General features: G+C 36.8%; 1 non-coding gene across 1 annotated transcript; it reads right to left on the bottom strand.

Annotated features, from left to right (window-relative positions):
- Positions 1 to 8,936: 8,936 nt before the first annotated feature.
- LOC128292381 (small nucleolar RNA R71) lies at positions 8,937 to 9,042 on the bottom strand. The gene has a single exon (XR_008282366.1). It is a non-coding gene; the product is annotated as a small nucleolar RNA R71 (small nucleolar RNA).
- Between the last annotated feature and the right edge of the window lie 652 nt (positions 9,043 to 9,694).

The following is a 9,694-nucleotide window of genomic DNA, read 5'->3' on the forward strand; positions in this document are numbered from 1 at the left end:
AGTCTGTCGGACTGCTTAAGTACCAAGCTCCCTTTGGATCTAATCCTAGACATGCACACCGCTATTGCCACACTCTAACATTTCGTACAATTGTGAGAAAACCATTTGGTTAAGTCCATCTTAATAAAGTGATTAAGTTTGAAAACGTTTGCTTGGCGGAAATCTTACTTATAATCGTGTTATTTTGAAATCACTTAATGTTTTTGGAAATGCGTCCTAAAGCTAACCCATTTTCCTTAGTCATCATAGTTTTTTTTTCATCATAGTAAAATAAAATAATAAAAGTAAAACAAAACCATAAAAATAATTAAAAGGCCTTATTACACTTAAAACCCAAAACCATAGATGAAATTAAAAGGACGTCCAGTTCACCAGAAAGAAACCAGGTTCATAGAAACATGTGGCCGATCCGAATCCTCACGACTCCAAGCCCACTATGGTTGAGGATTACCTGCGAGGATGAAAATAAGGGGTGAGTTTTGGGAAACTCAGTGTGTAATTCAACCCAACCATAGCCTAAATCAGTTCTAACCACAGAGACAAAATAAGTTGGCCTCAGCCCAGAACAAATATCAGAATAAAGCCCATAGGCCCAGAACAGACCATATCATGCTTATGCAGAAACCCAACCATATCCAACCACATACACCCCCATACCATCCTTTCACCATGTGGGGAGACTACTCGACCCACCCAACCGCTACACGCCACAGAAATATGCAGCATCGCTGGAAGATACAGAAAATGTGACAGAGTCACCAGATCTGATATTTTGTGGCGTGCCACCGAATCAGATATATACGTGGCGGGGCCACGAGCAGAATAATTTGTGGCATAGCCACTAGGACGCTTCCTCCATAATATAACCCATGTCCCCATGCAACAGATATACATTCATGGCATACATCATGTAGATTTAATTCATCATGCTTTTCAGACAAAATTAACCCTAGGGGTATGAGGTCATTTTGCATACATAGGGGTATAATGGTAATTTTGCATACATAGGGGTACTCTAGTACATCTAACTATTTCTAAGGTTTTCATGCATATCGTAGCTATTACGTTTTAGTCAGAAACACTTACCGAGTGTTCTTACCGAATTGGGCCCGTTGGCCCATTAACCCAGTTTTGGCCCATTAAGCCCAAAATATCAAAAGCATACAAATCGCGCGTCTTTGCGGTTTTATCACTTCCGATTACCAGTAATAATTACCCATCGTCTCACGAGCATTCGCTTTTCATAGCGCCCAAAATACCGTTTTTCGGTATTTGACTTTTCGACTTTTGCCGATCTAGCCTATGAAAGGTGTCGATTACACACCTGATTTGTGACGACTTGCTGACAAGATCCATGCATGAACTGCCTACAATTAAGTTGCTACAATTCTTAGATTGCAAATCACAACACTAATCTCCATAATTACTTACCCATATTCGACTTTGTCCCTAAAAGCTTTTAAAACTTTACCTTCTTGCCGAAATCCGATGGCTAGATCCAAGTCTGATCACTCAAAGATCTAAGCCTTCGATCCAACCCTTGAGAAGACATTAATCATCAAAATAAATCATGGGTTAAAGACCCTTTATGCCCTATGCCCAAATCGATAGCCTCCCTAGATTTTAGGGACTTCGGCTTTTTCCTAACTTGAAAAATAAGACTAGATTTGGAGTGATGAGCACTTACCACTTATTCCTTCCTGCTTTCCATGTAGATCTGATGCAGATTCAACCTTTAAATGACGGTAAAACTTGAATCTAAAAGCTTTGAAGTTTCGGCTACACGTCCCTAACTCTATAGTAGTTTCGGCTTTTCTAGGTGATATAGAAAATAATGATTTGAGGCTATAACACTGGGTAATGTTGTCGATAGATGCTAGGGGTTTAGAGGAGAGGAATGTTGGTCAAAAGGAAAACATATTGAGGAATATGGCTTTGGAAAAATGGCACAAGAATATAGCTTTGGGATTTTGAGATTTGAGGTTGGCTTTAGTCTAAGAAAATTAATAGAGGAAAGTGATGTAGAGTAGGGTGGAGATGGACAAGAGGTTTGAAAGGTTCGGCTATAGAGAAGAGAATAAGAAGAAAGCAAAATGGCTAAAGGAGAAGGTGAGAAAAGCGACAAAGCTGCACAACTCCTCCCTATTGCTGAATTTATCTTGGCACTTTAACCTAGCCGAATTTACCCCCTAAAGAAACCCTTGGCCGGCCACCTCTTGCTCCTCAAGAGTCCAAAATTCGGCCAACACAGCTCACCCCAATCAGCTCCTAGATTTCCTCCCTTATCTCTATCCTTATTCAATCCCCTTACCCTCTTAAACTCTTCCTGACAGACTTTTATTTCAGTTCCACTACTTCCCTTTCTGTACATAAAATTAATCACTTAATTTGTTTGTCATTGTGGCGTGAACTGGTCCTCCCAAGCCTCCACACGCCACTACATCCTTCCCAAGTGCGTCACATGCCACTTTACCACTTGCTTCCTTGTGATCCATTTTTCACAAATAATTCCTAAAAGCCCAATTTATCGAACCCTTTCTCTTATAGAATTAAATTTAATTAAAACTACGGGTTTTATCCTAAGCTTGGGCCTTCTAGAGGCCCACCAACATGATTAATCCTACACATAACAAACAGAACACGGAATTTTAAATTTTACAACTTTTACAGAATTCCCGAAAATTGGGGCATCACACGGCGTTTTACCAAAAGTGCCACTAATGCCCTGTTTTTAGCGGCGTTTTATAGAAAGCGCCACTAATGCTCTGGTTTTTAGTGGCGTTTTACCTAAAGCGCCGCTAATGCTCTGGTTTTTAGCGGCGTTTTACTGAAAGCGCCGCTAATGCTCTGGTTTTTAGCGGCGTTTTACCGAAAGCGCCGCTAATGCTTTGATTTTAGCGGCGTTTTAGCGAAAAACGCCGCTGTTGTTCTGTTTTTACCGGCGTTTTTTTAAAACGCCGCTATTGCTCTGAATTTTAAAATTTTGGCGGCGTTTTTTAATAAAACGCCACTAAAAACGCTGCTAAAGCCCTATTTTCCTGTAGTGAAAGGGTATGTGGAGTGTCGTTGTGGTCTTGATTTCGAGTCATGTTGTGCACAAGGATGTTCTTTTTGCTAGGTGCCTGCACGTGTCCTAGGTTGACCAAAATTGGAGTGTTTGAATGAGTTTGAATGGGTGGTTGAGAGAGAGAATCTAGGAGATAATTGAGGGATTGAGATATGGATCAAGGTGAGTGTTGTATGGAGTGAGTTTAGGAGAACGCGGTTTTTCAAAATGATAACAGTTTTAAAAACACTACATTTTCACAACATTTTCGAAATGCTACCGCAACAAATATTGTTTAAAGAGTAACGACAATTTAAAATGAATAAGGAATAGCTAGAATGATTTGTGAACTAACAAAGAGGCTTTATATTTCCAAACGGGTTTTCAACAAAAGCAAGTTTTCAAAAAGCACTCCAATGTGACACCGCCTGATTCGGCCATAACATCTAGGCCGGGTTTGGGGTGTTACATTTGATGAACAGAATTTTTAGACTGTATTTAGATTGATTTGTTGTCATATTCATTGATGAAATTTTGATTTATTCACATGATGAAACTAAACATGCCGAACATCTGAGAATAGTGTTACAGACTTTGCGAGATAAGCAATTGTATACGAAGTTTAGCAAATGTGAATTCTGGTTACGAGAAGTCAGTTTTCTAGGACATGTTGTGTCTGCATCTGGTAACCGAGTTGATCCGAGCAAGATTTCAGTTATTTTGGATTGGAAGCCCACGAGAAATGTTTCTGAAGTCCGCAGTTTTCTGGGACTTGCTGGTTATTATCAACAGTTCATAAAAGGCTTTTCTATGATTGCGACACCGTTGACAAAATTGCTTCAAAAAAGAAGTGAAATTTGAATGGTCTGAAAAGTGTCAGAAAAGCTTTGATTAGTTGAAAGCCCTATTGACTGTAGCTCCAGTGTTAGTACAACCAGAATCGGTTAAAGAATTTGTTATCTATAGCGATGCATCTTTGAATGGTATAGGTTGTGTTTTGATACAGGAAGGCAAAGTCATAACTTATGCCTCGAGATAGTTAAAGCCTCACGAAAAGAATTATCCAACTCATGATCTAGAATTGGTAGCTATTGTGTTCACGTTGAAGATTTGGTGCCATTATCTATTCAGTGAGAAATGTCACGTTTATTCCAATCACAAAAGCTTAAAATATTTGATGACAAAGAAAGATTTGAATCTGCGATAGCGAAGATGGTTAGAATTGTTAAAAGATTATTAGTTTGTTATTGATTATCATCTGGGAAAAGAAAATGTTGTTGCTGATGCTTTGAGCCAAAAATCGTTATTTGCATTGCACGTGATGAATACTCAGTTAACTTTGTCTGAGGATGGTTCGATTTTAGTTGAGTTAAAAGTGAGACCATTATTTATTCAGCAGATTTACGAAGCTCAGAAGGTTGATAATGAATTATTAGCAAAATGAGCTCAATGTGATTTGAATGCTAATTCAGAATTCCGAGTTGATGATAATGATTGTTTGAGATTCTAAGGTCGGATTTGTGTTCCAAAAAATTTAGAGTTAATTCAGATGATTTTATATTAAGCTTATAGCAGTTGTCTATCTGTTCATCCGGGAAGTACTAAAATGTATAATGATCTAAAATAGCTTTAATGGTGGCATGGTATGGAACGAGATATCTCAGAATTTGTTTCGAAATGCTTAATTTGTTAGCAAGTTAAAACTGAGCATCAAGATCCATCAGGGTTACTTCAACCGATTATGATTCCTGAGTGGAAATGGGACAAAATCATAATGGATTTTGTATCGATTTTACCTCTGACACGGACTAAGAAAGAAGCAATCTGGGTTGTTGTTGATAGCTTGACTAAATCGACTCATTTCATTCCAGTTCGCACAGATTATTCACTTGACAAGCTTGTTGAGTTGAACATTTCTCAGATTGTGAGATTGCACGGAGTACCTATTTCTGTTGTTTCGGATAGAGATCCGAGTTTCATATCACGATTTTGGAAGAAACTACAAGATGTATTAGGTACGAAACTGCACTTTAGCACAGCTTTTCACCCACAGACGGATAGTCAATCCGAGTGAATTATTCAGATACTCGAGGATATGTTGAGATGTTGTATTCTTGAGTTTGAAAGTATGTGGGAATGATATTTACCATTGATTGAATTTGCATATAATAATAGCTTTCAATCGAGTATCAAAATGGCTTCTTATGAAGCTTTGGACAGAGCTTAGTGAGAATAAGATTCACGGGGTTGATTTGATTAGAGAAATAAAAGAAAAAGTGAAAGTAATACGACATAGTTTGAAAGCAGCAGCGGATCGTCAGAATTCGTATGCCGATTTAAAAAGAAAAGATATTGAATTTCAAATCAGAGACAAAGTGTTTTTGAAAGTATCTCCGTGGAAGAAAATACTTCGATTCAGTCGTAAAGGCAAATTGAGTTTGAGATTCATCAGGCCGTACGAGGTTATAGAATTTATCTGGCCGGTTGTTTATAGATTAATGTTGCCACCAGAATTGGAAAGGATCCACAACGTATTTCACGTATTGATGCTACGAAGATACAAATCAGATCTTTCGCATGTTATTTCCCCGACTGAGGTTTAAATTCATCCTAATATGTCTTATGAAGAAGAACCAATCCGTATCTTAGCTCGTGAGGTTAAAGAATGGCAAAACAAGAAAATTCCATTAGTAAAAGTAATGTGGCATCGTCACGATGTTGAAGAGGCTACGTGGGAGCCCGAAGATACCATGAGACAGCAGTGTCCAAATCTGTTCAACGGTATGATTTTCAGGGACGAAAATCCCTAATGGGAGAGAGTTGTAACAACCCGGTTTAGACCATAGTCAGAATAGTGGTTTTGGGACCATAAATATAAATTAGAAAAAAAATATTTTAATATTATTTTCTGTGTTTATAATATGCAAATTGATATCTGTGAAAGTTTTGTATGAAAATTTAATTGTTTGTATGCCGATTTGATAAAAAGGACTTAATCTCGTAAATTGTAAAAGTGGCCTTTTGTTTTATGAAGGCGTCTATTTGTCATGGCTTACTAAAGCAAAGGTCTTTGTGTTGTTATTAACCCATTGATAATGTTAAAGGACAATAATGGGTATTATATCATGAATTTTTGGTGGTTTTAATTAAGGTTAAAGTTGTAATTTGGTATTTAAGTTATAATTAAATAAAAAAAATGAAAATAAAGGCCATTACCACTATTCATAGCCGAAAATAGAAGAAAATAATAAGGTTTGGAGGCTTTGAACATTCAGCACTTATAAGGCTTAATTGGTATGTGATTTTTGCTCAGTTTTTGATAATTTCTATATTTTGAGATCGTTGCTCTATATACTATCATGCCCATGTATGAATTTTGGAACTTTTTGATGAATTTGAGTTGAGCTGTTGTTTATAATGTGAGTTTTATGAAGTTTGATGTTAGGAAATGGAAGATATGTGTTAGATTACTATGTTTTGTATTGGGATTTTTGATAAATTTGAGTATTTTGGACTAAATTATGAAAATGAGAAATTGAGGGACTAAAATGTGAAATAAATGATAAATATGGGCTGATAGGGACCATAGGAAAATTCGGATAAGGCATGGTCTTGATGAATTTTATATATTTGATGTTTTGTGTAATAAAGACTAAAATGTCAAAATGTGTAATTTTAGGGCCTAAAGTGAAAAAATTCCAAAAGATGTGTTTGTGTATTACATTGAATATGTTGGTGATTAAAAGGGTTAATTTTGAATACGTATAGATCAAGAAAAGAGGAATTCTAATTTAGATCGAGAAAAATCAAAGATTATTGAGTAAACGATTTGAATCGTCAATTCTGAGTACGAGGTAAGTTCGTACGTGATAAATGATGTTATAGTTATTGATAAACCATAATTTATACATATTTTTACCCCATGTTTAACGTATTTTATGGATGATTTTCCATTAGAATTGGTGAATTCGATGCTCCTAATGCTTTAATTTCATGTTTTACTCTTATGAGAGCATAGGAGAGTGAAAGGAACGAGAAACGGGCCAAAAACGGAGAAAATGGGCCAAAGTACAAAATCAACATGGCCTGGACCTCCTCACACGGGCAGACCACAAGGCTGTGTCAATTTGGCAGGCTCAAGCACGGCCTGTAGTAATCGTACACGGGCGTGCCCCTACAAAGCCCAAGTTGAGTCCAATTCGGGAAAGGCTAATTTTGAGGGCTTTTAGGCATTCCAAAGCCTATAAATACACCCTATAGGAGGAAGAAACGAATGAGAGAGTAGGGGGTAAGAAATTACTCCAAGAAAGTCGATTCATTCATCTCAGAAGCCGGATTCATCATCAAGACTGAAAATCTCTCCTCAATTCCTCTTTAAGAGTTTTGGGTTTTCTTTATGTTTTGTATTCTTTATTATTCTGAGATGTTTTCTTATTTAGTTATGAACTAAATCCCCTAAATACCTAAGAGGAATGAAACCTAAGACGAATCTTGTTATTATTTTCTGAATTGTATGATAAATATTTGACTTGTTTTTAATTATGTGTTCTTAATTCTTGTTTTGATATCCCAAGATACCGATTCAAGATAAGCTCTTATTCAGAGGAGGAATAGACCCTGTTTAAGAGTACATTTTTCATAATTAAGCGGAGTTGATTGCATGCCTAGATATAGGGTGACAAGATTTTTTCAGATTAGGGTGAAACCTAATAAGGGGATCCATAGATCGAGTTAATGCAACCCTAGAGTGTTAATTAGAGAAAAGTCTCGGTTTTTCAATCTAGGGATTAGACGTTATTAGTCTTGAATAGGGATAATAACATAACTTAGGGATCTCTACGGAACATGTTAAATGAATAAATCGTTTGATTCGGAGCCAGAATAACAAGTACAGTCTAGGTGGATTTTTCCTTGGGTATTGTCTTCATTCAATTGATTTTTCCAAAAGCAATTCCCCAATTCCATTCTCTGTGTGTTCTTAGTTTAGATAATTACTTAGTTAAAACAAAAACCTCTTTATTCTTAGGTTAGATAATAAAAAGACAGTCATTACTAGTACTTTTAGTTCCTTTGGGTTCGACAATCTGGTCTTGCTAAAACTATACTACTGTTCAATAGGTACACTTGCCTACATCGTGATAATAGTTAGTTCAAGAACGAGGAATTATAAATATTTAATACCTATCACGAAATCACACGATCAAGTTTTTAGTGCCGTTTATTTTTATTACTTTAGCCATTTATTTTTCGTGCACTTTAATTTATTATTATTATTTATTAATTCACTTTTTCCTTCTCTTGGCAGGTTTTTATAGTTTATGACTAGAAGAAATTCGTCAGGACCATTACTTTTTGATGAAGAAATTGATCGTACAATTCACAAAAATCAAAGAGAAATAAGGCGAAGCTTAAGATACATAGTGAACGAGCAAGAAGATGATACTCAACCCCCAACCAAAGAGATGGCTGAAAACCAAGGCAATCAGCTACCTCCTGTAATTGCGGTTAATCAAAATCCTGCTCCACTCATTATGTATGATTATGCTAAACCTTCTATAACAGGAACTGAATCGAGCATAGTTAGACCTACTGTAGCTGCAAATACTTTTGAATTAAAACCTAACACTATTCAAATGATACAGCAATTTTTTCAGTTTGATGGTTTGCAAGATGAGGATCCCAACGCTCATTTAGCTAACTTCTTAGAACTATGCGATACATTTAAAATTAATTATCTCTGATGATGCCATTCATCTTCGGTTATTCCCTTTTTCATTGAGGAATAAAGCTAAACAGTGGTTGAACTCGTTACCACGAGGGTCAATTACTATTTGGGAACAAATGACTGAAAAATTTTTACTAAAATATTTTCCGCCAGCTAAAACGGCTAAATTACATAATGATATCTCTTCTTTTGTGCAGATGGATTTAGAAACACTCTACAATGCATGGGAGAGATACAAGGACCTTTTGAGAAGGTGCCCTCACCATGGGTTACCGCTTTGGCTACAGGTTCAAACGTTCCATAATTGCCTGAATGCTTCGACTTGACAAATGGTTGATGCAGCTGCTGGCGAAACCATCAATAATAAAATACCTGACGATGCCAATAAGTTTATAGAGGAGATGTCACTGAATAACTATCAGTGGCAAGTCATGAGGACAAAGCCAAAAAAAATAGCTGGCGTTTATAACGTCGATTCGGTCACCATGCTCTCTAATCAGGTAGAACTCTTAAATAAAAAGATTGATGGTTTTCTTAGTTCTTCACAGGTTCACCCAGTAATGCAGCGCAAAGCAAGTGGAGGTGGAACAAGCCATTCAGAATACCAACCCTTTGGCCACAACATGGATAACGAGCAATTAAACTACATGGGTAATAATCCTCGACCTCAAAACAATCCATATAGTAACACTTACAATACAGGTTGGAGGAACCACCCCAATTTCTCATGGAGCGATCAAGGAAATCAAAGACCACAACCACCCTACCAACAGGAAAATAAGCAGAGCCTTCAAGAGATGCTCTCAAAGTTTATTTCGGTGTCAAAAACTCGTTTCCAGAACACTGAAACAACACTTAAAAATCAACAAGCGTCGATCCAAGGGCTCGAATGTGACAGCCCAAAATTGACCCTAGTCGGAATG

Source organism: Gossypium arboreum, chromosome 4, assembly GCF_025698485.1.
Source record: "Gossypium arboreum isolate Shixiya-1 chromosome 4, ASM2569848v2, whole genome shotgun sequence".
NCBI classification, from domain to species: Eukaryota; Viridiplantae; Streptophyta; class Magnoliopsida; order Malvales; family Malvaceae; genus Gossypium; species Gossypium arboreum.